The sequence below is a fragment of the Silene latifolia genome, chromosome 7 (assembly GCF_048544455.1).
Source record: "Silene latifolia isolate original U9 population chromosome 7, ASM4854445v1, whole genome shotgun sequence".
NCBI lineage: Eukaryota > Viridiplantae > Streptophyta > Magnoliopsida > Caryophyllales > Caryophyllaceae > Silene > Silene latifolia.
This window is the reverse complement of record NC_133532.1, coordinates 63,747,774-63,774,906: the sequence shown is the minus strand read 5'-3', so window position 1 is coordinate 63,774,906 and position 27,133 is coordinate 63,747,774.

The following is a 27,133-nucleotide window of genomic DNA, read 5'->3' as shown; positions in this document are numbered from 1 at the left end:
GTGTATATAAGCCCTAGTAGATGCTTTTTCTTCTTAAGACTTTGCTTGTTAGAATACTTGTAAAACACCCTAGGATGTGTCATGCTAGTATCCTTTGACCCATGGATTAAGGCCTAGTCAAGAGTACCTTGTGGTGTGATAATACCTTGGCTACCGTTTATTCCAAGGTGACTCTTGAAACCATGCATCCATCATTCATCCATGTTCTACCACATTTTTGTCATCAAAGGGAATGGGTACAAAAAGAAATTGATTTGAGTTCAAGAAATGAAATGAAAAGTGAAAGAAAGTTTGAAAAATGCATCAAATGAAAAGAGGAGCAAAAATAGACTCCTAAAGCTTCAAATATAAGGCACCCTCACTACATATGGGGTGACTTTGAAAATGTTCAAAAAGAAATGCAAAAAGTTGAAAAGTTGTCAAGTATTGAAATGCCAAACATCAAAAGAAATGGCAAAAGAAAGTGTTCTCAAATGTTATATGTCACAAGAAATTGGGGGGGAAAAACAACAACAAAAGCAAACTCCCAAAATGAAACTCAAATACTATCGATCCCTTTATCCATTGTATCCATTTTTGTGCATGGTAGAGAGGGGACGACCCTTCTTCTTGTCTAGGCAAAAAGAGGAATTCCGCGATCCTCCAGTGTTTCTAACACCATAGGGAGTCTACTCTTGACAAAAGCACTTAACGATTGAGGACAAAGGTACCCTAGCTTGACACAACTTGGAGGTGATTTATTGGTATCCTTCTAGGCTTAGTAGTTTGAAGAAATTGCATTTATGAAGGAGTGCGAACCCTTGAATTGCTTCCCCTTCAGATAATTTTCGCCACTTAGATGAGAAAAGTGGCTATTATTTTATAGATGCATCCATTACTTGATTTTATGAGCTTTAATGTTTGGATGTGTCGCCATTTTGGCAAGACCCACCTTGCCTTGCAAGAAGGCATCCTACCTCATGGTTGTCTTGTTGTGAGTTGAAAGGGCGGAGTGAGACCCGCTAATTGTCTCATATCGGCTATGCTATTAGGTTAGTTTAAATAACGGTCCTAGTCTTTGTCACCTCTTTACTCGGGACGAGCAAATGTTCGGTTTGAGGATATTTGATATGACTATAATTTGAGCATATTTAGTCCCCGAATTAGCCTTGTTCCCATGCTTTTTAGTGCTTATTTGGGTCATTTATTGTCTTTAGTCCTTTGTTTTGCATATTCTTTGAGGTTTTGATCCCTTGGTAGGAAAGGAGTGCAAACCTTGCATTTTCATGGCAAAATGGAGCTAAATTGATTGAATTCAATGACCAAGCATCAAAGAGAAGACAAGACTAGAAGGCCTTTGTACATACTATAGTAGATGGGCAATGATGAGAAAAGATCCTTGCATCCCCGAGGAAATCCTCAAGGATTTTATGAAGAGAAAGGAAGAAAAGAAGAAAGGAAGAAGCTGACAGAGAATCCGAGCGGATTGCCCACAATCCGCCCGTCCAGCAGAAGCAATACGAGCGTCTTCCTCAGCTGGACGCTCGTCCAGAACCACCACAATCCGCCCGTCCACCCCAAGAATCTGCTCGTCCAATAGACCCACAATCCGCCCGTCCCGTGCCCTGGACGCTCGGATAATGTGACAGCTAATCCGTCTTCTACTTGTTCAATGAAGGATGCGCATATTTTTCAAAGACCGGCGAAAAGGAGACCGGAGTCTCTCTTGAGACCGACGATTCCTCAAGGACTTAATCGTCATTTAAAGCCCTTAGTAAACCCTAGTTTGTGTACCTAATCCCCACTATAAATACCCCATTAGTCTAATTAGGTTATCATGTTCTTCTTAGCAATCTCTAGTGTAGTTTATATCAATCAAATCTCTCTTTAATCTTGTAATCAATATTTAATCAAGTCTTAATACAAATCTCATTTCCTTAATCTCTCTTTTGTTCATCTTTTATTTTTGGGTAATTGAAGATTATTTGGATTATTATTGGGAGATTGACAACCTTCCAATTAATCATCAAGTACTTCTATTATTCTTTGCTTTATTATTAGAATCATTAGTAGGTATAATTCTCTTAATCCCTTTTTAATTATTGTTAATTATCTTCATTTATTCATCATGTTTTACTTTGTTGGTATGATTGACAACCTTGCTAGTATGTTCAACATGATAATGAGTAAGTAGTTTCCTTAGCTAGGGTTAATGGGTAATTAGGGGAAACCAACATGGGGATGATTCATGCTTAAATTAATATGTTTTCATAGTTTATTTGCTTGCTTGTTGTGATCTCAACTTATGCACATGTCATGTTTGATGAAATGTGAGCCTATGAATCCTTGCATTTTTTTACCCATCACCTATCTTTTCAATGAGACTTGTAAGACATAAACCAACTCGAGTCTCATTAGACCATGCATATAGTTGAGTAGGGAAGATTAAGTCGACTTGTAGGTGTTGTACAATTTAATCGATTCGACTCCTGGACCCAAACTTTCCTAGGATTGTAAGATATAAACCAACTCAATCCATCATAACAATAATTGCTTGCTTATAATTTGAGAATATGTTTGTATGATCAATTTCCATGAATCCCCTATGACCCCATGACACCCTAGTGTCTTTTTTCAATTGTTTACATCCCTTTTTAATCATCTCGCTTGTTTACTTTTATTGCTATTTAGTTTAGTGATCTTCTACTTCAAACCCCAAATTGTGACACCCCTAGACACCGCTAGTTGCAATTGAAAATCTCATCTCAATTTCCGTCCCTTGGGATCCGACCTTTACTTGCCTCTTTACTAATTGTAGAGTTGTTTGTGGAGTTATAAATTGTGTTTTGGTCTAGGGGCTCCTAACGAAAAGTACCGAAAACTAAACCTCCCAAGGGAGTCCGACCAGTCGCCGACTAGTGTTATTGTTATTATTGTTGTTATCATTTCTTTGATTATTAATAGTATTTCGTTTACTATTATTATTATAAGGTTTACGGGTATGTGATCACAGGGTATGAGGATACTATTGAGGAATGGTATGGGGTGGAAACTATTATGAATATTATTATTATGATTGCTTTAGCTGATTTATGCTTGTCACTGTATCGATAATACTATTGTAGCGTTCGTTTTAAGGAATTAAATTTTGATGGTTGTTGTTGCAGGTGTTGTTGTTTTTAGAGATCGGGATCGCAGGTAGACTACAAAACCTCACTGTAGTTGCCATTCATCATGCAGTATGCTGTTAAACTATCATATATGAGAAAAAGAGTGTCCTCACTTACCTGCTTGTCTACTGCAATTTCATCTGCCTCTCTTTTTCTCCTTTCGTTACATGCCTTTCATTTTTAGCCCCTTTCTTCGTTTCATTCTCCGCCTTTCCTTATTTCATTTTCCTCTTTGTGTATTGCAGTTTTTAAAGTATAGTGAGTTCAGCAACAGATGGCAACATAATCACACTTCACTCCAGGTTCCCAACTTTTTCCTTTTAAAATTGTACTCTTAATTAAGGAATTCTGATATTTATATTGATTGAACTGGTTCTATGGCCGGTTTGATTAAAGTGAGTCTTTGCATGTTTTCGGTGAGTTGCTGTTTTTTTTTCCAGTTCACTAGGTCACATTAGTGTTTGTTTGCGGTATTTCTTTTAAGGTTATATTGGGGTTTAATGGAATTTTGTGTTTAGTTGACTTTTATTTAGCTTATATTTGGCTGTCGATTTTTTAATGCTCCCGAAGGATACCGTGTGTCATATACACCGGAATAATTTGCTCTTTTCAAAATTTTCATGTCCTGGATTCTTGCTGTACCAAAGTTTCTGTTTTTGTAGGTGTATTGTGGTCATTGTTTTATAACTCAGACTTTATGACATGCATATTTGAGTTAGGCTCGGGTGGTTTTGTGTGTATTTGAGTCACACAACATATATTTTGTTAGTGCGTAAGTCCGTGGAGATGAACGTGTAAGTTTGTAGTTCAGGTCGTGTATGCCAAATATTCTTAATTAACCTTAGTCAGAAACTCTTACTCTTCCACACCTTCTGGAAGGTAGTTAAGCTGTTTTACACATAGAGAGGCTAATTATGAAATTTCAGTATGCTAAGTTTTCTATTGGAATAATTTGGCAGGCGTAACAGTGAAAATTCGTGAGAGAATTTAAGGTCCTCCCTCCCCTGATAAACTGATGAAAAACTTTGTAGTATCAGCAACATTTCGTTTACTTGTTTATGACACATTGATGGTTTCTTTTGTATTGTATTACTTGAGTTTTAGGGAACTACCTCATAAATGATTTTGCCACTAGAAGGTCTGCATTATAACATTTGTGACACAATCACTGATAATGCCTTGGTTGCTAAGCTAATTTACATTATTTGAGTGGTTTAATGATGATATATTCAGCAATGTAGTTAAAGAATACATTAGATTTCTCAGGTAAGTCAGCGTAGATCATGCTTATTCCTCATGCTCTCCCACAACTAATGCACAAAGGGTAGTACAGAAATGTTGGTTGAGCACTTGAGCATCATAAAATGGTTTATACGTTTCATTCTGTAGTATGTTGCCTTGTTAGACGACAGTTCATGCATGAGAATTTCTCATCTCATAGAAAAGAAACGACAAACATAGAACGACTTTTTAATCCTTTATTTGAAGACTCTTTGCGATATTGCTTGCGTGGAATGTATATGCAGTTATCTCGGAATTTTAAAGCAGGTCTATTAGCTTCATGAGAGCTCCAACAACTGGCCTACGCTCACAATAACTAATCATAATGTTCGCGTTATTCAATTTTTTTATAGTATTGTTCATGATTCTCTCCCTTAAGTTTGTTGTAGGAGTTTCATGCTGCACCACTGTCTTATCCATCTATGCTTAAAGTTTTAATATGTTATCTTGTAATTTTCAGGGGTTTGATCAACTTTAGATTAGAGAGTGTGATAAGATCTTTCCTCCCTCCTTATAAGGTATGTATTTGTGCTTCTTTTAGCTCATTGACTATATTGTATGCTCCGCTGCTATAGATTTGTAGGGATTATGGGGCAGGTGTCCATAATCCCGGCTCTCAGAGTTGAGAGTTGTAATTCATCAACCCATCTTACCATGATTTGTTGCAACGACGAGTTCTGCATAGTTCATATCGGAAATTTAAAATTGTTGGGTTGTGCACTGGAGCCTAGGGATGCCATTGTCATTTGTCGCTTGGCCCCATAGATGGGTATAATGAGGTTGCTTATGATGGGCACATCTGGAATACTTATGATGGGTACATCTGTAATGCTTATGATGGGCACATCTGGAATACTTATTATGGGGATAATGAGGATGCTTATGATGAGTATAATGAGGATGCTTAATAGTTCTTTTAAAATTTTCGGGGTTCAACCTTGATAGGTTTAAGGTTACTACTCTCTTTATGGTGCATTTGTTCATGTCTTAGTTTACTGCTATGGTTTTGGCTATCTGTAATGGTGCTAACACCTCTCTTTCTATTTTTTCCTCTACTCCATTAAAATATTTATCTAACTTATCCGAGTTGATGGGTTGGATATGAATAGGTTGGGGAATTTTATTGTGGGCGACTAGAAGTTAAAAAATTGTACTTTCAAACTTGCGTCAAATAAGGCTAACTTGCATTTGTAGAGATACCAGCACAAAAGGAGAAGATGGGTTAATGGTCTAGGTGCTTGGGTCTCGTATTCCAACTTCATACTTCATTTTTATTCGAGCATTCTTTGTAAATTTTGATGTGGCAATTACAATTTAGAATTGTCTTGGACGCTTTCATTTTTTTTTTGCCAGCACTCGGACCCTTTCATTTTTTTTGGCAGCACTAGGACGCTTTCATGTTTTATTCATTTTGATATGTAGATTGATGATGATGGGAATGTGAAAATGATAGATTTTCCACAAATGGTCTCTGCCAATTAGAATGAAAATATGTGATTTGCTTCTACGTACCGTATTACTTGGGGGCTTTGTTCACACTAATTTTACTTAGTTTTCATTGTAGATATTTTGGTTGTGATGTTGAATGGAATTTCAAATTCACCCAAAAAATGTACTTTCAAGTGTGTTTGGTTACTCCATCTCATACAAAACGACCTTCCCACTTCAATAAAATACTCCTCATATAACTTTTATTATTGTTATTTCTATTTCTTTCTTATTCGTATGATCAATGTTATCTTATCTTGGCGTTGTGTACACTTGATTTTGTGATACGATTAAGCATTATTCCCTTAACTTTATTGATTTTAATTTTGGCTTCCTGGTACGATCAGTGGGCATGGGCATCATGAAGCTCCACACATTGGAAAAGAACCAGAACAAGGGAGGAGGCAGAGGCGAGAAGAAAGGGCAAACTACTAGCTAACTTAAAATACAAAACCGTGATGATTGAATATTGCAAATAATTTCATTGCACATTTTTTTTATAAGAGCTATTGCCCACCCTAAATAAAACGCTCATGTTTTAGACCTTGCATTTTCCAACATTTATAGCAGCAGATTCAATAGTGTCGTGACCCGCTTCTTGCATGATTTATCATCACATTTACTTTTAATGCAAGTACAAATGTAACTAGGCAAATACATATCACAATGTCCACAACGTATCCTCGTGGCGTATAAGTCACATAAGCAGGAAAAAAAACTCCACAGTTTATTGTACATAGTTCAGGGAAGTAGTTGATATTGTGTTCCCTTGGACAGAAAAATTATAAATGGTATGTCGTGCTTACCATGTAATACACAATTCGTAGGAAATGTCACTCGCAATATCAAATTTCACTATGATCCGTGTGCTCTAAATTAGGTTGTTTACATGATTAACCAAATTGGGGCACCGCGCCCGGGAGGGCGCGGAGCAACAATTAGTAATTCAAAAAAGTTGGAGGCCAATAATATGGGACTATTGAATATGGTATTTGAATAGATTATATATCACCGTAAGTTTAATAAATAAAAAGGGTTGTTATAAAAGAAGCAAGAAAGAATAAATAAAGAACAATAAAATACAAAACGCACAGATTTACGTGGTTCACTAACGGTGTGTTAGCTACATCCACATGGTAGAAGGGAGAGAGTTTTATTGATATGTGAGGAGTTTTCAGATTACAGATTCAGACGAAATGATAAGCATGACTGGTATGTAGAGGCTTAGAGAGTTTATATAATACTCTAGGCTGCAATGTTCGAAGCGGCGACTAACAGAATCAAACCAACAAAGCTCCACCTTGACTTGAATTCTCTCACAAACAGATAGATGTACCAGATGCACCCCCATTGATGCCAGATGTACCAGAAAACTCTTCTCCCTTCCCCCTCAGATATTACCCACAAAGGGGCAATTACAGACTTCGGATATTTAGCATGTCCAAACAGTGTTAGAACTTGCTATGCGAAACTGGCTTGGTAAACATGTCAGCTGGGTTATCAGCAGTACCCACTTTGTTCACCTTAATCCTCTTCTCATTTCTCAGAAAGGGATATCTTACATCTATATGCTTAGTCCGCACATGATGGACCCAGTCTTTAGCCAAGTGTCACGGTCCGAAACTTTGAGTCGGGGCGTGACGCGCACCTTTGTCTAACACTCGATAAGAATGCAAGCGAGAGCATCAAGCACTAGTGTTTGTCAAGCACTAGGCATTCGTAATCGGTCTCGGGTTGTGGGTGTCGGAATCCTAGTCTCGATCGACACACTTGGTGTAACACCCCCATATACCGAGGAGCCTTAACTAGACCTTCCTTAGCATATAAGGGCGTTACCATCTCGGTTTCCCGAGGTAAGTAATCATCAACAGTCGACAAAAGAACAATTATAGTTATATTACAAGTCTTACAACCAACTAAAAAAAATAAAGATACAACTCGTCAGCCACACACTATCTCTAACAGAACTCATGACGACTCATCGCCGCCAGGACTCCAGCTATCAACCACATCAACACCTGCCAAGACTGACTGCTCACCATAAGGGATCACGACAGACACATAAACAAACAAGACAACCACACATGGTCAGTAACTGAGGCAAGAGTCAATATAAACCAACAAAAAATGTCAACACAGTACAGCACAACCAGTCACACACAATCACATCCACTCCAATCAATCTCCGTCACCGACTGTCCACTGGACCAGCCCTACCAGTGGGGGACCGCAGCCGTTCCCACCTAAGCCCCGCTCATCATAGCGAGCGATAACCCTGTCCCATTAATGTGCACATCCCCTCCCGTGGCGGGTTCCACGGAGGGCGAAACTAGGGCGTGAAGCCACTCCCGCAAGTGACTCCACTCAGCCGAGGACGCACCTCGAGAACCAGAGACAATCAAACACAGACAGCTGCAATACAACAACAACCAACAAACTGCATACACCAACTGATTACCGCATACACTCTTGCCATACAAACACAACAACAACACAACAACCACGACACAACAACTACGACACAACAACCGACACACTAGACCATCCACAGAAACTGAGTAGGCGAACCTACCTTTAAGCGACTGCAACGATTCCATGCCCACACATGCAATACTCAGCAATCAAGCAACAACTATATACACAAAACAAACCTCTATCACCACTAAACTAACCCTAACTGCCAAGACAAAGATACGAATGATGATGACGACATACCTACATGAGGAAATATCGCAAGGGACCACTACCCGACTCAAGCTATGCACTCCTAAAGCCCAAGGACCTTAAAAGGCTCCCATGGAAGGTATATGGTGAAGGGAAGGGAAAGAGGCGACCTAGAGATCTGAAGAAATGAGGCGGAAATGATTTGCGGTTTTAACAAAACACGATTATAAACCCTCGATGAAAAGACGTTACTCGATCGAGTGGCCCACCTACTCGATCGAGTGTCCCACCTACTCGATCGAGTGGCCCCTACTCGATCGAGTATCCAAGCTACTCGATCGAGTAGCCTTTACTGTATCGAGTACCACCCACAACACAAAACACAGGATAACTTTGGTACGCACTTCTAAGGACTATTACTGCTCCCAAGGTTAGTCAATGCTGGTCAACGGGTCTCTAAAAGGGCGGGTATTACAGTCTTCCCCCCTTAAAAAGAACTTCATCCCCGAAGTTCAATTCACCTATCTCAAAGCACAAGATACGAAAACAAAACGACACCACTACTCTTTCTACATAGGTCACTACTCCCCGGAAATACTAATACGTGCATATTGTATAGTCTTTTTAGCCTATTTTAGCACGTATTTCTACGCATTTTTGTACTGCTTATATAGTATTATGCCCCGAATTGGCTACTTTGGTTCGTTATGTCCGTTTTGTAGAAATGAACGCGAAAGTAGTGGAATCGTACACTTTTTCGTCCTTTTTGCATGCATTTAGAGGAGACGGGATTTTCTAGAGTGAGATACTGCATTGGAATGCGTGAAGGCACGGTTTACGAGGCAGTCGGTGACGAGATTGGGCTGATTTGAAGGAAAAAGACTCGATCGAGTGGTTTTTATGGCCTCAGTTGATCGATCGAGTAATTATTTACTCGATCCAGAAGTGCTGAAAAGAGAGTTACTCGATCGAGTAACTATTCTACTCGATCGAGTAGATTATCTTGAGTTTTGCTCGATCGAGTGGATTTATTCTACTCGATCGAGTAATTTAGCTTGGCGTGGGCTTTAATTAGCCCGTGAGTGTGTTTTAGTTGTTGGACTTAGTTTGTTTTATATTTAAACTTGCGTTAACTAGGTCATAAATTATCTATTTATCTATCATTCTAGTTTTGACAGAAAACACATTACGTTGCTTTTCCTTCTCTACTGTAACTTTATTTCTCGGATTATTTCACTCGGATTCGATTGTTCTTTACGCCGGATTCGCACGATTGTAATCTCTTCCTCCTTTATTAATAATAATCTTTATTTCGTTTGCTTTGATTACTTGTTTTACTTCGTTTATTCTTTTGCCCTAATTTACTTTTATGCACTTTAATTATAGTTTTAATATGTTGAATGCTGGTTATTTATCTGCTGTTAGTTTTGATAGTTTAATTAGCGATATGAGTAGCTAAATCTAATTCATGTTGGGATTAGGGGATCTACGGTAGAAATGTGACGATGTAGTAAATAGTTTAGAAGAGTTAATTGTGAGACTCTATCACCATAGCAATTTAACTGTATTTTTACCGACTTAGTTGAGTGCACGCTTCTGAGTCATCCCTTTAATCTGGCTAAAATTAATCTTGGATCGGAAGATTTGACTAAATAGGCCTGCTATGAACAATAGACTACCCCGACGAGGACGGAAGTTAAGTTAGTGGAAGTTTAGGATAGAAAGTGGACCGGAAGGACCTTTCCATATCCGTCTCGCATTAATTTGTCTAAGTTGTTTACAGTTGAGTCACTGGACTACTGCAGTGAACCGAAATCCTGACATGACCTTTCTCTATTTGATAGTTTAAATCTATTTTCCTGCCTTTACTGCTCTTGTCTTTACTTCTCTTTCCTTTAAACCTTCTAGTTTAGAAAACCAATTTAAACAACCCCCCATTTGTGAACAAATAGACGGACTTCTACAGATATCTTGCCTCCCTGAGGAGATTAACCTGACTTCCCTAGCTATATAGTTAGTTTAGTTAGTTTATTTTTGATAGGTATACGACAGACGTATCAAATTTTGGCGCCGTTGCCGGGGAGGCAATTGCCCTATCTGTCTTTGTTTCGTTTATTTTATCCGTCTCAGGGAATTTTTATTCCTTGAGGCAGTTCTTATTTATTTTCTTTCAGTATTGTTTATGCCCAGGTCAGACAGGTTTGAATTAGTTCCAGCTTATTCAGAGCCAGAGAGACTATTCAGGCATAGACTCTGTCTGCAGAGAAAATCACGAAAGGAAGACTTGAGTACTTTCGAGCCAGAGCTACATCATTCTCTTTTCGCAGAAGACCAGTCTTTAGTGGAAGACATTCCTAATTATGCCGATCAACAAGTAAAGATGCCGAAACTTTCCAGTCACTCGGTGCCTAAAGCATCCTCAATTCCAAAGGGTTTCAATCTCCAGACTGAGGATGAGAATACATTAGACATCCATCCTTCCTATATCAATCTGGTGGAAAGAAATATCTATAGAGGTGTGGCAGGTGAAGACCCGAGGAAGCACATGGAGGTCTATACAGATTACTATTCTACTATCCCCGCCACAAAGGGGGTAACTCAAGACAAGATTAAGGAAGTTTTGTTTCCTTTTTCTTTGACCGACTCAGCCAGGGAGTGGCTGACTGATTTGGACCGTACAGCTGTAGGAGTTACAGATTGGGAGTCTCTTGCTCTTGCCTTTTACAAGAGATATTTCCCTCCACAACAAGCACCAATCGGTGAGGGCCAAGATTACCGCCAAGCAGGCTCCGATGAGACTTTATATGAGGCATGGTCCCGATTCAAGAAATTGGTGAGGTCTATTCCTCACCATGGTTTTGACCCATGGTTTATATCTAACCAGTTCTACAATGGGCTGTACGATGACCACAGAGCCATACTTGATGCATCATCTAATAGGAGATTCCAGGAAAATACCGACGATGATAAGGGATGGGCCCTTATTGAAGAGATGGCGAATCACAGTGCTGAGTATGGAAATCCGAGGGATGGTATTAGAACAGTTTATGCAGTCGATAAGCAGGTTGTGGCTCAGCTGGAAACCATGAATGCTAGATTTGACAAGTTGGAGTTACATTCTGCTGGGGAGCCTCAGACGGTCCATATGCTTACTAGAGGGGAGACCGTCACATGTGAGAGGTGTGGGAGCAATGATGGTCACACGCTTTGTTGGTCGTCTTATGGAGAAGGAACAAGTCCTTGCCTTTCAACAATATAGGCAAGGAGGGGTTCCTATTACAACAACCAAGGGGCAGTCCATCCCAATTTGAGGTGGACTAGTCAAAATGTGCTCAATCCTACCCCTCCTCCGCACCCGAAAGAAAGCCGTATGTTCCTCCACATAAGAATCAACAAGGCTTTCGGAAGCCTCCTTCCTTCCCTCCTCCCAATCACGGTGCATCATCTTCGGAGGGGTGAGTGAGATTGGTGAGCTAAAGACTATCCGCAATCTTTTACAAAGCGAAGTGGCGGTTGAGTGATCAATGAAAGATCCATCAAGGCACTTGAAACTCAAGTTGCCCAATTAGCCGCGAACCAATCTGCAAGGAAACCGGGTCATTTACCGTCACAAACTGACAAAAACCCACATGAGACAGTAAATTTAATTAATTTGAGAAGCGGTCGTTCATATGAGGGACCAGAAGTATTGAAATCAGACCCGAGGAAGGAAATAATAGCTGATGAACAGTGTTCTGTCAAAGGAAATGAGCTGACGGCTAAGAAGGTACTCGATCGACTAGTTTCTGGTGGTCGATCGAGTAGATTTACTGAAGAAAGTGCTCGATCGAGTGGAATTTCTACTCGATCGAGTGAACAGGAAAAGCCAACTGCTTGATCGAGTGAATTTTCTACTCGATCAAGTGATGCTGTTGAAGAAACTACTCGATCGAATGGGAATTTTGGTCGATCGAGTAGTATGGATAATGGACAGCTTGATTGTGAGCCTGCTAGTGCTCGATTGGGTGAGAAATCACCTGAAAGACCTCGTTCGAGATGAAAGAAGCGTCCAAAGGATAAAGAGCTTGATCCGGCTGACACTTTGGAAGAGAGAAACAAGGGACTCGAGATACCCATCACGGTTCCTTTCCCGAGACGTCTGCAGAATATTAAAGCTAATCAACAATTCGGGAAATTTGCCGAAATCCTGAGAAGCTTGCAGGTCACTGTACCATTCGCCGAGCTGCTGACACAGGTACCCTCTTACCTTAAATTTATGAAAGAAATTTTATCGCGTAAGAGGCACATTAGTGATAATAAGACGATAGCCTTGACTGAGGTAGGGACGGCCCTAGTTCAGAATAAGTTACCTCCCAAACAGTCAGACCCGGGTAGTTTTTCGATTCCGTGTCATATCGGTACCCATTTGATTGATAACGCGTTATGCGATCTAGGCGCTAGCGTGAGTGTCTTACCGTTGTCTCTGGCTAAGAGACTTGGTTTGACAAAGTTTAATTGCACCAACATGACTGTCCATATGGCCGATCGTAGTATATCACGGCCACTAGGTGTAATAGAAGACGTACCTGTTAAGATCGGGAGATTCTTTATTCCCGTTGACTTCGTTGTACTTGACATCCCCGAAGATGCCCATACCCCTATTATTTTAGGGAGACCATTTTTATCTACTGCCCGTGCAGTAATAGACGTCGGGGGCAAGACATTGACTTTTTAGGTTGGGGACGAGGAGCTGATATTCCATCAGTCTAAGTTCCGGAGGGCTCCCATACAAGCTCAGCCTTGCAATGCCCTCTCTTCTATTGACCCTATTATTGACACTCCAAATGAAAATTTGGAGCATTGTGCTGCTATTGTTACCCCTCCGCCTCAGATTGAGAGCAAAAATGAGGAAAGTTCGTTTGTTTTCCTTGCTGCAGGTACAGATGAAAACAATGAAGGAGCTGTCGAAGGGCACTGTGCAATTAATGTCAGTCAAGTTGGGAGCGATAGTGTTAATTAGGTGACAAAGGAGCGGGGGTGAGAAAAGTTCGAGCATATGTGGATGTGAACTATTCTCCTCCGAATGATTCAAGTTCAAGCTCATGGAAGCTGAAGAGGACGATCAATGTTGCTGACGTGACATCCTCCAGTTAGGAGCCCTCCGAGGGGCTACTGAATTGCTTTGGGAAGTGAGCGGGGAAATGCCCCGTGTACCATCTTGTATAAACAATTTTTAATTTTCCGTTGAATTTCTTTTATTGCTTTTAATTAGGACAATTAGAATTTAGACAATTTTTAGCGTAGATAGAGACTATAGACTGTTACTTTGCGTATTTGGTATTTTGGGATATTTTTGCAAGTGTTTCTATGCAGGTTTGGGGAAGTTTACGCAAATATAAAGGAATAATGACGAATTCAGGAGCTTACACGAGAAAAAGAGCTCGATCGAGTACTTTATGTACTCGATCGAGTGGATTCTGTTCGATCGAGTAATGCCATATCAGTCGATCGAGTAAAGCAGAAATGGGGAGTTTTCGATCGAGTATATTTTTACTCGATCGAGTAGATGGATTATTAAAGTGCTCGATCGAGTAGTTCTAAACCACTCGATCGAGTAAAATGGGAATCGACACGCAGGGAGTTTCCTTTAACTCCTTTACTTTTGATATCTGCCTCCCTGAGGAGATCGACCTGACTTCCCTAGCTATATAGTTAGTTTAGTTAGTTTATTTTTGATAGGTATACGACAGACGTATCAAATACCATCCCTCATGTCATCATCATCAACTGTCTAACACTCCATATAGATCGACTCCTACAAGCTATTACTTGAAATACTAACCTCACTTCATGGACCAACGCAACCAACAACTACACTGCTGCTCACAACTCTTAGCCACGCACAATGAGATTACACGTTCACTAATAACAACCATCAAGACAACACATGTCACACTAACACCACTATGTTACTTAACGATACGATTCTATTCCAACACATGACATCATAACTATCTTCTTATGACTGTCTTTTAAAGCACACTATCAACTTTAACTTCAACATACAATTACTCAACGAACACGTGAGACATTTATAGATTCGTACAAGAAATATAACTGCAATAATAGAAAACATCATAAACGAACAACGAAAGATTGCAATATCGGCCCTTTTATTTTGCGACATTACTCTTCCCCTCTAAAAAGGAACTTCGTCCCCGAAGTTCACCACCAAATTACTACACATATTATTTAAAACTTACTTCTTGTCATAAAAGCAACACATATGATTCATTATAGCCATTACTCATTACTCATACAACCATTAATTCATAAAAACATATGCAACTTTATTCGAATATCTAGCCACAGTCGCGAATGCATGTACATATCATTTGTATATGTATATGAAAAGACACAACTCCGGTGAAATATAATTAGTAGACATTACGGATGTAAAATGAATGCAATAAGAACCAACTACTATTTCATTATTCGTTACGAATACGCATCCAAAACCCAAACACGACTTCCAACATATGAAATTAACGGTTCAAACATGTTACTAATCATCAATAACCATATTAAATATCAAAACATGTAACTATATAACCATTAAACAATTTTTAATTAACGAAAAGTTCCTGTAACAGTGCTACTCGATCGAGTATATAGGGTACTCGATCGAGTGCCCGCTACTCGATCGAGTGTCTTGGCTACTCGATCGAGTAGGCCCGAGATCGAATGCTCCAACCTTGTCACACTGCAGCTACTCGACCGAGTGTAGGGCACTTTGTCGAGTGGCCACAGGTCAAAACCTTAGAAATTTCCTGTCATAACACCATATATATATAAATGTCACATAAGCGCGAGTCGGGATGGCAACCCGACCTCTAAAATCCTGCAAACAAGTTCAAACTAAACAAATTTGTCCTTATGGCCATCCATACAAACCAAGTTAAAAAGTACTAACTTACAACGACCGCTATCATCCAACACAACCAAGCCATAAATAAAGAGAAGAAAAAAGAGTATCACTCCTGCTGCTGCTGCTCATCCATCATCTCATCTCCACCACCATCTCCTCCCGAGGTGCCTCCTCCTGATGACCCGAGACCCGCATCAACCCCTGCTCCAGGGCCTGGACTCTCATACCATGGGGTCAACCCACCAAAGGCAAAGGACTGAGGTGTCCCCCATGCCGCCATGTCCACTCCATAGGAGTGGAAAACCCTACTATAGTCCCCAACTCCGCTCCACCACACGGGGTGTGGTCCCTCGGTCCCTATACCCTAAGAATACGTCATCTCATGCATATTCCGGAGTGTCAAAGTAGATAACACTCTCTCTGCCAAGTAGCTCGAACGCGTCTCTGGGGTGTCGAGGTAGGGGTAACAAGAAAAAGGGTGCTGCTGTGGTGCTGTTGGCTGTGGTCTGGTCTCAGCTGTCCTTTCCCTCACACGACGAGGTCCTCTCCCCAACCTGGGCCTATCTTCCGCTGCTCTCACGTTCTCCCCCTTCTTCGGCTCAGGTTCTTCGGCTCAGGCATCACCCGAAAGATCGTGTCGTCAATGAGGTATGTTTGCAACTGTCGGGGTACATCATCATCCTCCTCCTTATCGGAGTCCACAGCTACTACCACTGGGTCTAACGGCTCTGTCGGTGGGGGGTAATCAGGAGCCGGTATCCTCATCCAGCTCAAACCCCACACCCTCCAAGCTAGGCTACCATCCTCTAAGGTTCTCAACCATTTCAGGTCAAGGTAGTAGTCTCTGTCCATGGTAGGCACCGGTGTAGATAGGGGAACGTACTCAGAAGAAGCCTCAAAGGAGGCTAGCTTTTCAGCTAACCGGGTGGCAAGAGCACCACAACTCAAGTACCGAGTGGTAGAAGTAGCCATCAAAGCAAGGCTAGCACAGACCAGAAGCATTGAAGACCACCCTCTCAGTCCGCTCCGGGTTAAGATAAGACATCGAAAGCAACAACTCGTGATTGTTCGGCTTACTCATACCCGGCCTCTCATAAAGAATATTCGAAATAGAACGAAGGAAGATCCTCAAAGTAACATGTTGAACATCATTAATCAACAATGTTACTGGAGGTGGAAGCTGACTTCCCAGACAAACAAGGCATAAGGCGGCAAACCCCGCACTCAGATGGAATCTCGCTGATGGAATCCTTGGGAGGCTTGGCCAACCCAAGGTGAGAAGCAAAGAGGTCCATGGTCAACACAAAACTCGTGTTCATAAGATGGAACTCAACAGATCAGGCAACCAGTGGCTCGCATTTAAACGAGCTCATGAACTCCAAGGTCAGAAAAGGATAGGTATGCTTCCTCAAACGATACAACCCCGTGAACCCCAAGGTCTCAAAGATATGTCGGACATCCGTCTCAATTCCTAGGTCATCAAGGAGTGTGGTATCCACACAACGGGTAGGTCTCATCTTGCGTTTCTGTAACGCTACAAATCTCTCTCTCTGTTTAAAGTCCACAAAGACTACCGACGGATACTCGGGTACAGACGGTACCACCGGTCCGCTACCCTCCCCAATTTCGGGCTGAGAAGCCCTTCCCCTCTTACTTTGAAGGGTCCTCAGGTTTAGTCTCGGCATCTGTTTCAGCATAAGATTTAAACATACTTGCATAGGCCCTTAAAACATGTAATTTACATAAATTGAACATTGAGTAATCATCTATGTACACACTTTCACCAACAAATTTCCAATTTGATATATAAATTCAGTTTATAGTATTTCAGACGATCTCTATAGCTGTGAAAATTTCAACATGATAAACATGATTTATCCGACTACTACGACATGGCTCAAATACTACTCCATATTTACTTAAAAACATGTGAAACATTCATGTATGCTCATAGAAGGGCTACTAAGTACACACCATCACCAACATTCAACATTATGAGCAACTTCTCAATTAGACAGTCAGACGGTCTCTACAGCTGTAACAATTTGGCATATTTGACAAGAATTAATCATCACTACTACCATATCAAAGGTTTAGCTCTTACACATTCATTCATATTCAACACAAAACTTCAATTATAGAAAACGAATTTCAATTTGGAGCACTTTTAAGACGGAGTTTTAAGGCAAATTTTAAGGTGAAAATCACAAAATCCAACTTCCAATATGATATATGCAGCATATACTACTCAATTTCATCATCGAACATGTAGAAATCGCCCGAAAATCAATTTGATATCACAAACCCTAGAAAATTCGTCCCCTAATTTTGCAATTTCTAATCTATTTTTAGCACAATAAACATCAACAATCATGAAAGGGAAGCATGTGAATCATATTACAACAATTACAAGCAACTTTTCATCCATAAGAATTGAAATTTCAGATTATTCTACCATCTCAATAGATTCTAAGTGATGAAAATATGAAAATAGGGAAGAAATTCATACCTTGATCGAATAGGAGGTGAAAGAACGAATTAAAGCAAAGAAAACTACCCAAATTAATCACCCCAACACAAAGATATAAGAGTTTTTTGAGAGGTTTAGGAGCTTAGGGTTTCGAATTATGAAGAAAGAATAAGATGAATGCGGTAAAACAAGGGTTTTATGAAACCCGTAAAAGCCACTGTACTGTAGCCTACTCGATCGAGTGCCTAGGGTACTCGATCGAGTGCCCTCTACTCGATCGAGTAGGCGCTATTTCGTCGAGTATCCGCAGAAAATTACTACATCTCAACGTCATAGCTTCCTAACTAGATCGAGTGAGGTCTACTCGGTCTAGTAAGCACTCGCACTCGGTCGAGTAAGGTTGAGTACACGGTCAGAATTACACAATTAACTGAAGATTCCTGCAAAACAATATTACGTGTCGATCCCAAACCAAGTTCGGAAGTCGTCACTGGTTATCGTACTCACTCATATATTATCATTACTACTCGGATATATCATACCGTCACATCAGATAAGTTTCATATCACGTTACGCTACAACAAACTTCACACAACATGGTTTACCTGCTACCGAGTCATCCATATATGCAACTATTATATCACGGCTAGACTTGTTTTACTACCTTATTAAAAAATTGATACTCATGTTATACAAACACATAATTAACGATAAATTTTCCATACGTCACCCAAGTGCGTTACTATCGTGTTAAGTTCAACATAAACAAATTATTCTACACAAATTAATCACCACACAGCGGAAACTTTCAACCATTACACATTACATACAGCCGCTACTATTGTGATAATTCTCATACTATAACTCAACACTCTTTAGCTATCATTATCATAGCTACGGTAAGACTTATAAACTCGTATAGGACCACCATCACTAACGACCGGAAACAAACACCAAAATTACCACATTTCATACTACAACATACACTTCTACACTTTTCACGCACTTCTATCACATAAAACCTTATTCGTTCCTCATTATCATTACATACGCTCCTCCACTCCATCGCCAAATCACCACACGCGACTCTAACGTAGCTATAATATCAACATCAACTTCAACAAAGACCCAAACACAAACAATTTCCAACATAATCAACACACACATCAAGCACATATTTATGGACTCCACATTCCCATACCCAGTGACTGGCTTAAGCACAATGGGGCCAAGATTTTGAAATGAGGGCGCTTACTCACCCAAAATCTAGCATCAGCTGGGGCTCCCATTATACATACACCAGGTTTATTTTATTAGACTCACTACGTTCATTAGGTTCGTTGGTTACAAGTTCCAAAATCGTCGCTCTGATATCACTTTGTAACACCCCCATATACCGAGGAGCCTTAACTAGACCTTCCTTAGCATATAAGGCCGTTACCATCTCGGTTGCCCAAGGTAAGTAATCATCAACAGTCGACAAAAGAAAAATTATAGTTATATTACAAGTGTTACAACCAACTAACAAAATAAAGATACAACTCGTCAGCCACACACTATCTCTAACAGAACTCATGACGACTCATCCCCGCCAGGACTCTAGCTATCAACCACATCAACACCTGCCAAGACTAACTGCTCACCATAGGGGATCACGATAGACACATAAACAAACAAGAAAACCACACAAGGTCAGTAACTGAGGCAAGACTCAATATAAACCAACAACAAATGTCAACACAGTACAACACAACCAGTCACACACAATTACACCCACTCCAATCAATCTCCGTCACCGACTGTCCACTGGACCAGCCCTGCCAGTGGGGGACCGCAGCCGTTCCCACCTAAGCCCCGCTCATCATACCGAGCGATAACCCTGTCCCATTAATGTGCACATCCCCTCCCGTGGCGGGTTCCATGGAGGGCAAAACTAGGGCGTGAAGCCACTCCCGCAAGTGACTCCACTCAGCCGAGTACGCACCTCGAGAACTAGAGACAATCAAACACAGACAGTTGCAATACAACAAAAACCAACAAACTGCATACACCAACTGATTACCGCATACACTCTTGCTATACAAACACAAAAACAACACAACAACCACGACACAACAACTACAACACAACAACCGACACACTAGACCATCCATAGAAACTGAGTAGGTGAACCTACCTTTAAGCGACTGCAACGATTCCATGCCCACACACGCAATACTCAGCAATCAAGCAACACCTATATCCACAAAACAAACCTCTATCACCACTAAACTAACCCTAACTGCAAAGACAAAGTTACGAATGATGATGATGACATACATACATGAGGAAATCTCGCAAGGGACCGCTACCCGACTCAAGCTATGCACTCCTAAAGCCCAAGGACCTTCAAAGGCTCCCATGGAAGGTATATGGTGAAGGGAAGGGAAAGAGGCGACCTAGAGATCTGAAGAAATGAGGCGGAAATGATTTGCGGTTTTAACAAAACACAATTATAAACCCTCGCTGAAAAGACGCTACTCGATCGAGTGGCCCACCTACTCGATCGAGTGGCCCCTACTCGATCGAGTAGCCTCTACTCTATCGAGTACCACCCATAACACAAAACACAGGATAACTTTGGTACGCACTTCTAAGGACTATAACTGCTCCCAAGGTCAGTCAATGCTGGTCAACGGGTCTCTAAAAGGGCGGGTATTACACACGGGCTTGTTAGTGAAGTGAAGGCAAGAGTCGTTTACAAGAAAGCAACAACAAGCAATAAGAAGGCAACTTGGTGGGAAGCAGATGTTTGATTGACTAGTACTCCCCAAAGAGGGAAATTTGATAGTTACATCCTGGTAGCAGGAAACATTGAAAGTGCAGAGTAGCGATACACCTATTTATGGAAAGAAAAAGCTATGCTAACTATGCTAAACTAGGAAAGTATTTACTAAAAATATACAAGAGGAAATGAAACTACATAGCATAAATAAAACTAAAGGTTCGAAGTGTACGGAACGTCACACTCTCCCCCACCTAATCTGTTGTCGTCCTCGGCAACGCTGGAACTCTTCAAGACTTCAAGGCTGGATTAGTCGGCTGATGTTGCTGGAAGTTGATTGGAACGGATGTTTGCTCGCTTGCTCTTGTTGCGGGTTGGATCTTCAGGATCTGGATGGTACAGCTTCAAGCAGCTCACATGGAAGACCGTGTGACACTTCATCCAGGCAGGGCGGTCAAGCTTGTAATCAACTTTCCCAATCCGCTTGATCACTTGGATGGGGCCTTCATACTTTCGCACCAGCCGCTTTTCTCTTCCCCTAAGAAATCTCATCTGCTCCTTATTCAACTTCACCATGACTATGTCGCCTACCTTGAACTCTCTTGGCCTCTGGTTCGCATCTGTCCACTTCTTCATGCGGCGGGACGCCTTCTCCAAGTAAGCGCGAGCAATCTCAGCATTGACATTCCATTCTTTAGCAAACTCGTGAGTTTTCTTCGTCCGGCCACCATAAGAATCTGCAAAAGTGGGAGGCAATAATGGTTGTTGACCCGTGACAAGCTCAAATGGGCTCTTGTTAGAAGAGGAGCTCGTTTGAACATTAAAACAGAACTGGGCAACATCTAGGAGGCGCACCCACTCCATCTGGGTTGGGCCCACAAAATGTCTCAAGTACTCTTCCAACATGCTATTGAATCTTTTCGTCTGGCCATCTGTTTGAGGATGGTAACTCGAGGACATCCGAAGTTTAGAGCCCAGGAGCTGGAACAATTCTCCCCAAAATAGTCTTATGAAGCGAGAGTCACGATCACTGACTATACTTTGAGGTAACCCCCCCCCCCGACTTCTGTTTCTCTCCCTTGTCTTGTTGGCAGATCAGACAGGTCTTTGTGTACTCCATCACATCATCCTTCATCTGTGGCCAGTAGTAGCTTCTCTTCAGTAGGCATAAGGTTCTCTGCCATCCCGGATGACCTGCCCACAATGTATCGTGGCACTCTTGCAAGAGAATCTTTGGCAGCCCTGCCGCTTTTAGAACAAAGATCTGATGTCCCTTCGTGAACAAGAGGCCATCCTCCATCCAAAATTTGCGAGTCTTCCCTTCGATGGCTAATTGTTTCAGATTCCTTGTCACCGGGTCCAGGTCGAGGTGCTCTTTCACCTTAGCCTGAATGTCGGTAGCCACTGTGGTGGTAGAAAAATGAGCAATCGTTTGCAATGTGGCCAAATTACATCTTCGGCTAAGGGTATCAGTGACTCTGTTTGCGGCTCCTGGTCTGTAAGCGAATTCCACATCGAACTCTGCCAACAATTCTTGCCATGCAGCTTGTCGGCTGTTTAGCTTGGGCTGAGTCAAGAAGTGAGATGCTGCGGTATTGTCAGTCTTGACAATGAATTTTGATCCCAAGAGATAGTGCCTCCATCCCCGCAAGCAATGAACAATAGCTAGGAGTTCTTTCTCTTGTACCGCATAACGAGTCTCTGCTCCATTAAACTTTCTGCTCTCGAAAGCCACAGGGTGACCCTCTTAGAGTAGCACCCCCCTGAGGGCGTAATCAGATGCATCCGTCTCAACTTCAAAAGGCTTCGTGATATCTGGCAACGCCAAGACCGGTTCCTGTACCACCCCTTCCTTGAGCTTCTCAAAGGCCCTCTTCTTGTCGATAGACCACTCCCACTTATTATCCTTCTTCAGCAAGTCGGTGAGCGGGGCAACAATTTTCGAGTATGCTCGGATGAATCTTCGATAGTAGTTTGCGAGCCCCAAGAATGAGCGGAGCTCAGACACATTCCTTGGGGTTCCCCAGTCCTTGATAGCGGCAATCTTCTTCGGATCCATCTTCAGTTTGCCTTTGCCCACTATGTGACCAAGGAAATTCACTTCGGGTTGGGCAAATTCACATTTCTCTCTTTTCACGAATAGGTGGTTCTCTCGTAGCTTCGCGAACACCAACTCTAAGTGTTTTACGTGTTCAGCCAATGAGCGACTATATACAACGATATCGTCCAGATATACCACCACAAATTTGTCCAGGTACTCGTGGAAAACATGGTTCATCAATGTTCAAAACGTTGCAAGGGCGTTCATCAAGCCAAAGGGCATGGCCAACCATTCAAAAGACTCATACCTCGTCACACAAGCAGTCTTCGGCTCATCTCCTTCGGCAATTCAAACTTGATGATAACCAGATCTTAGGTCGAGCTTGGTGAAGTATACAACGCCTTGTAATTGATCGAACAAATCCGCTACCAATGGGATGGGGTAGCCATTCCTCACCGTCAGCTTGTTCAGAGCCCGGTAGTCGATACACAATCTCAAACTACCGTCCTGTTTCTTCTGGAAGAGCACAGAGGCTCCATACGAAGCTTTGAAAGGTCGTATCGACCCCGAGCGAATCAGATCGTCTAGCTGTCTTCGTAGTTCCGCTAGTTCGGGAGGCACCATCCGATATGGCCCTCGAGCAGGAGGTCTTGTGCCCGGGAGTAATTCAATTTGATGGTCTATCGAACATCGGGGTGGCAGACTCATAGGTAACTGATCAGGCATCAAGTCCTTGTTGTCCTCTAGCACCTTCTCTACTTGTGGTTCTACGCATTCAGCAAATGTGTCTTCTTTCATGGACACTATACACAAGTATGTAGGCTCTGCATTTTGAAGTCCCCTCTTCAACTGCATTGCCGAGAGGAGTGGCCCCTTTTGCTTTCGGTCAGCTTCAACAACTTTCACAAGACTTGGTTTTGATCCCACCATTATTAAAGACCCATTGTGGGGCGCCAGAAAGGTCGGGGTTCGCTTCAGAAAATCCATGCCGAGGATGATCTTGAAGTCATCCATTGGGACGCTGGTGAAGTCGAGCTTCCCCGTCCATTCGCCCATCTTGATCACCACTTCTCTAACCACACCCTGAATCGGCAAGGCTTTGGAGTTGACAGCTTTCATGCTTCCTCCTTCTCGGTTAAACTTCATTCCGAGTCTCTTCGCTTCGTCGGGGGTGACGAAATTATATGGGAGGCCCCTGTATCTATCATAGCTCAAGTGGCCTTCCCATTGCCATTTATCTCCACGTACATCAGTTCCGTGGACTTGGTCTCAGAGCGCTCAGCGCCTTTAATTTGTCTATTGAGCACATCATGTGCACTGCTCCCATTCGAGCCATTTCTCCTTCCTCACTGGCCTCATCATCATCGCAAACCTCTGCATCCTGGCCTATCCCCTCAGGATTCTGTTCTACCGACATCTTGGACAAGTTCTTCTTGAGGGTGTTGAACTCCCCCTGGTGAGGGCACTCAGACATTCGGTGCAGTCCTTTGCAAAGGAAGCACGCGAACGGCTTCCTAGCAGTCGACGCTTCAGAATTACTACCCTTAGAAGAGGTTGGAGTGGAATTCGCCGGACCCCATCTCCTATTATCACCTCCGGGACGGAACCGACTATTACCCGTAGAGGGAGGTCTTACTTGTAAATTCGTCCCTCCAAACCTTTGGTTGCCTCCGCCCGCGCAAGCCGAATCCCTTCTTCCGGGAGGTTTCGCGCTCCGTGTAATAGTCAACTAGCCTTTTTTCTTTGTCATCGCGGTGAGAGGGACTCGTTTCGTCGCATGATTTCTCGCTGAGCCCACTCCTTCAAACCATCAATAAACTGAAACACCCGATCCTTCTCGGTCATGTCCGCTATCTCCAACATACAAGCCGAATACGCTTTCACATAATCGCGAATCGAGCATGTATGTTTCAAGTTCTTTAATTTCCTTCGAGCTAGGAAATCGGTGTTCTCCGGGTAGAATTGCTCCTTGAAGAGTCGTTTGAAATCGTCCCATGACTCTAGTCTAATGGTCCCTGCTTCAATCTCGGCATGTTTCGAGCGCCACCATTGTTTAGCGTCATCCGTTAGGTACATACTCGCGGTGCTGACCTTTAGACCTTCATCAAGTGCACTCACTCGGAAGTTTTGGTCCATGTCGAAGATGAAGTTATCGACTTCTTTCGAATCTCTTGCCCCACTATACTTGAGGGGTGTAGGCGGCTTCACCTTAGGAGTTCCACCAAAACTCCCGTCCGCGGCCATTTTCATCAAGGTATTGCACATGTTCTCGAGTTGCTCGACTTTTTATAGAGATAACCCATATCCGAGTTATACTCTTTCGGAATCGCCTCTTCGACGGCCACAAGGCGGCTCTCGTGCCTCTCTATGGACTCGTCTACGGCCTCGAAGTGGGCAGCATGCCCCTTTACCGTCTCCTCAACTACTTGGTGAGTACTCCCAAAACTCACAATGAGAGCCTCCAAGGATGGAATTTTCTCGTCCATCAATCTCTCTAAAGCCGCCACTTTGGTCTTAGTGTCACTTTTAGTCCCACTCGGTTCTACCGCCTTTGTTGCCATCATATACAACAGCCCGTCAAGAAAACCGGGCTCTGATACCAAATGTCACGGTCCGAAACTTTGAGTCGGGCGTGACGCGCACCTTTGTCTAAACACTCGACAAGAATGCAAGTGAGAGCGTCAAGCACTAGTGTTTGTCAAGCACTGGGCATTCATAATCGGTCTCGGGTTGTGGGTGTCGGAATCCTAGTCTCGATCGACACACACGGGCTTGTTAGTGAAGTGAAGGCAAGAGTCATTCACAAGAAAGCAACAACAAGCAATAAGAAGGCAACTTGGTGGGAAGCATATGTTTGATTGACTAGTACTCCCCAAAGAGGAAAATTTGATAGTTACATCCTGGTAGCAGGAAACATTGAAAGTGCAGAATAGTGAGACACCTATTTATGGAAAGAAAAAGCAATGCTAACTATGCTAAACGAGGAAAGTATTTACTAAAAATATACAAGAGGAAATGAAACTACATAGTATAAATAAAACTAAGGGTTCGAAGTGTACGGAACATCACACCAAGCATATTGCACTAAGACTGTCACAGAATACACAATATGTAATACCCGCCCTTTTAGGGACCCTTTGACCAACGTTGACTGACCTTGGGAGCGGGAATAGTTCTTAGAAGTGCATGCCAAAGCTATCTTGGGTTACGAGTTATGTGTGGTACTCGATAGAGTAGAGGCTACTCGATCGAGTAGCGTGGTTACTCGATCGAGTAGGGGGTTACTCGATCGAGTATGTGGGGTACTTGATCGAGTATCGGGTTTTCAGCGAGGGTTTTTAATCGCGTTTTGTTAAATCCGCAAATCATTTCCGCATCATTCCTTCAACCCTTTAGTCGCCTCTTTCCCTTCCCTTCACCATAAAACCTCCATGGAAGCCTTTTGAAGGTCCTTGTACCTTAGGAGAGCATAGCTTGAGTCGAGTAGTGGTCTTTTGCCGGGTTTCTCCTCATAGGTATGTCGTCATCATCATCCGTATCCTTGTCTTTGCAGTTAGGGTTTGCTTGGTAGCAATAGTTGATTGTGTTGTGGTTATAGGCTTTGCTTGATTGCTGGATATGTCATATGTTGGCATGGATTGGTTTCAGTTGCTTAAAGGTAGGTTCGCCTACTCAGTTTCTGTAGATGGTCTAGTGTGTTGGTTGTTGTGTCATTGTGGTTGTATCGTGATTGTTGAGTAATATCATATTCGTATTGTGACGGTTGTTGATTGTGATTGTTTGTCTCTGGTTCTCGAGATGCGTTCTCGGCTGAGTGGAGTCACTTGCGGGAGTGGCTTCACGCCCTAGTTTCGCCCTTCGTGGAACCCGCCACGGAAGGGGATGTGCACATTAATGGGACAGGGTTATCGCTCGGTATGATGAGCGGGGCTTAGGTGGGAATGGCCGCGGTCCCCCACTGGCAGGGCTGGTCCAGTGGACAGTCGGTGATGGAGATTTATTGGTGTGGGTGTGATTGTGTGTGTGACTGATTGTGTTGTATTGTATTACTAGATGTCGTTGGTTTTGCCATGTCTTATCTCAGTACTGACCTTGTGTGGTTGTCTTGTTGTTTTATGTGTCTGCCGTGATCCCTTATGGTGAGCAGTCTGTCTTAGCGGGTGTTGATATCATTGATAGCTGGAGTCCGGCAGGGATGAGTCTTCACGAGATTTGATAGAAATAGCGAGTAGCCTTGAGTTGTAGCTTTTATAATGTTTGTTGGTTTTAAATAACTTCTAATATAACATAATAGTTCTTTTATCGACATTTGATTATTTCTTGTCCTCGGCAACCGAGATGGTAATGCCCTTATATGCTAAGGAAGGCC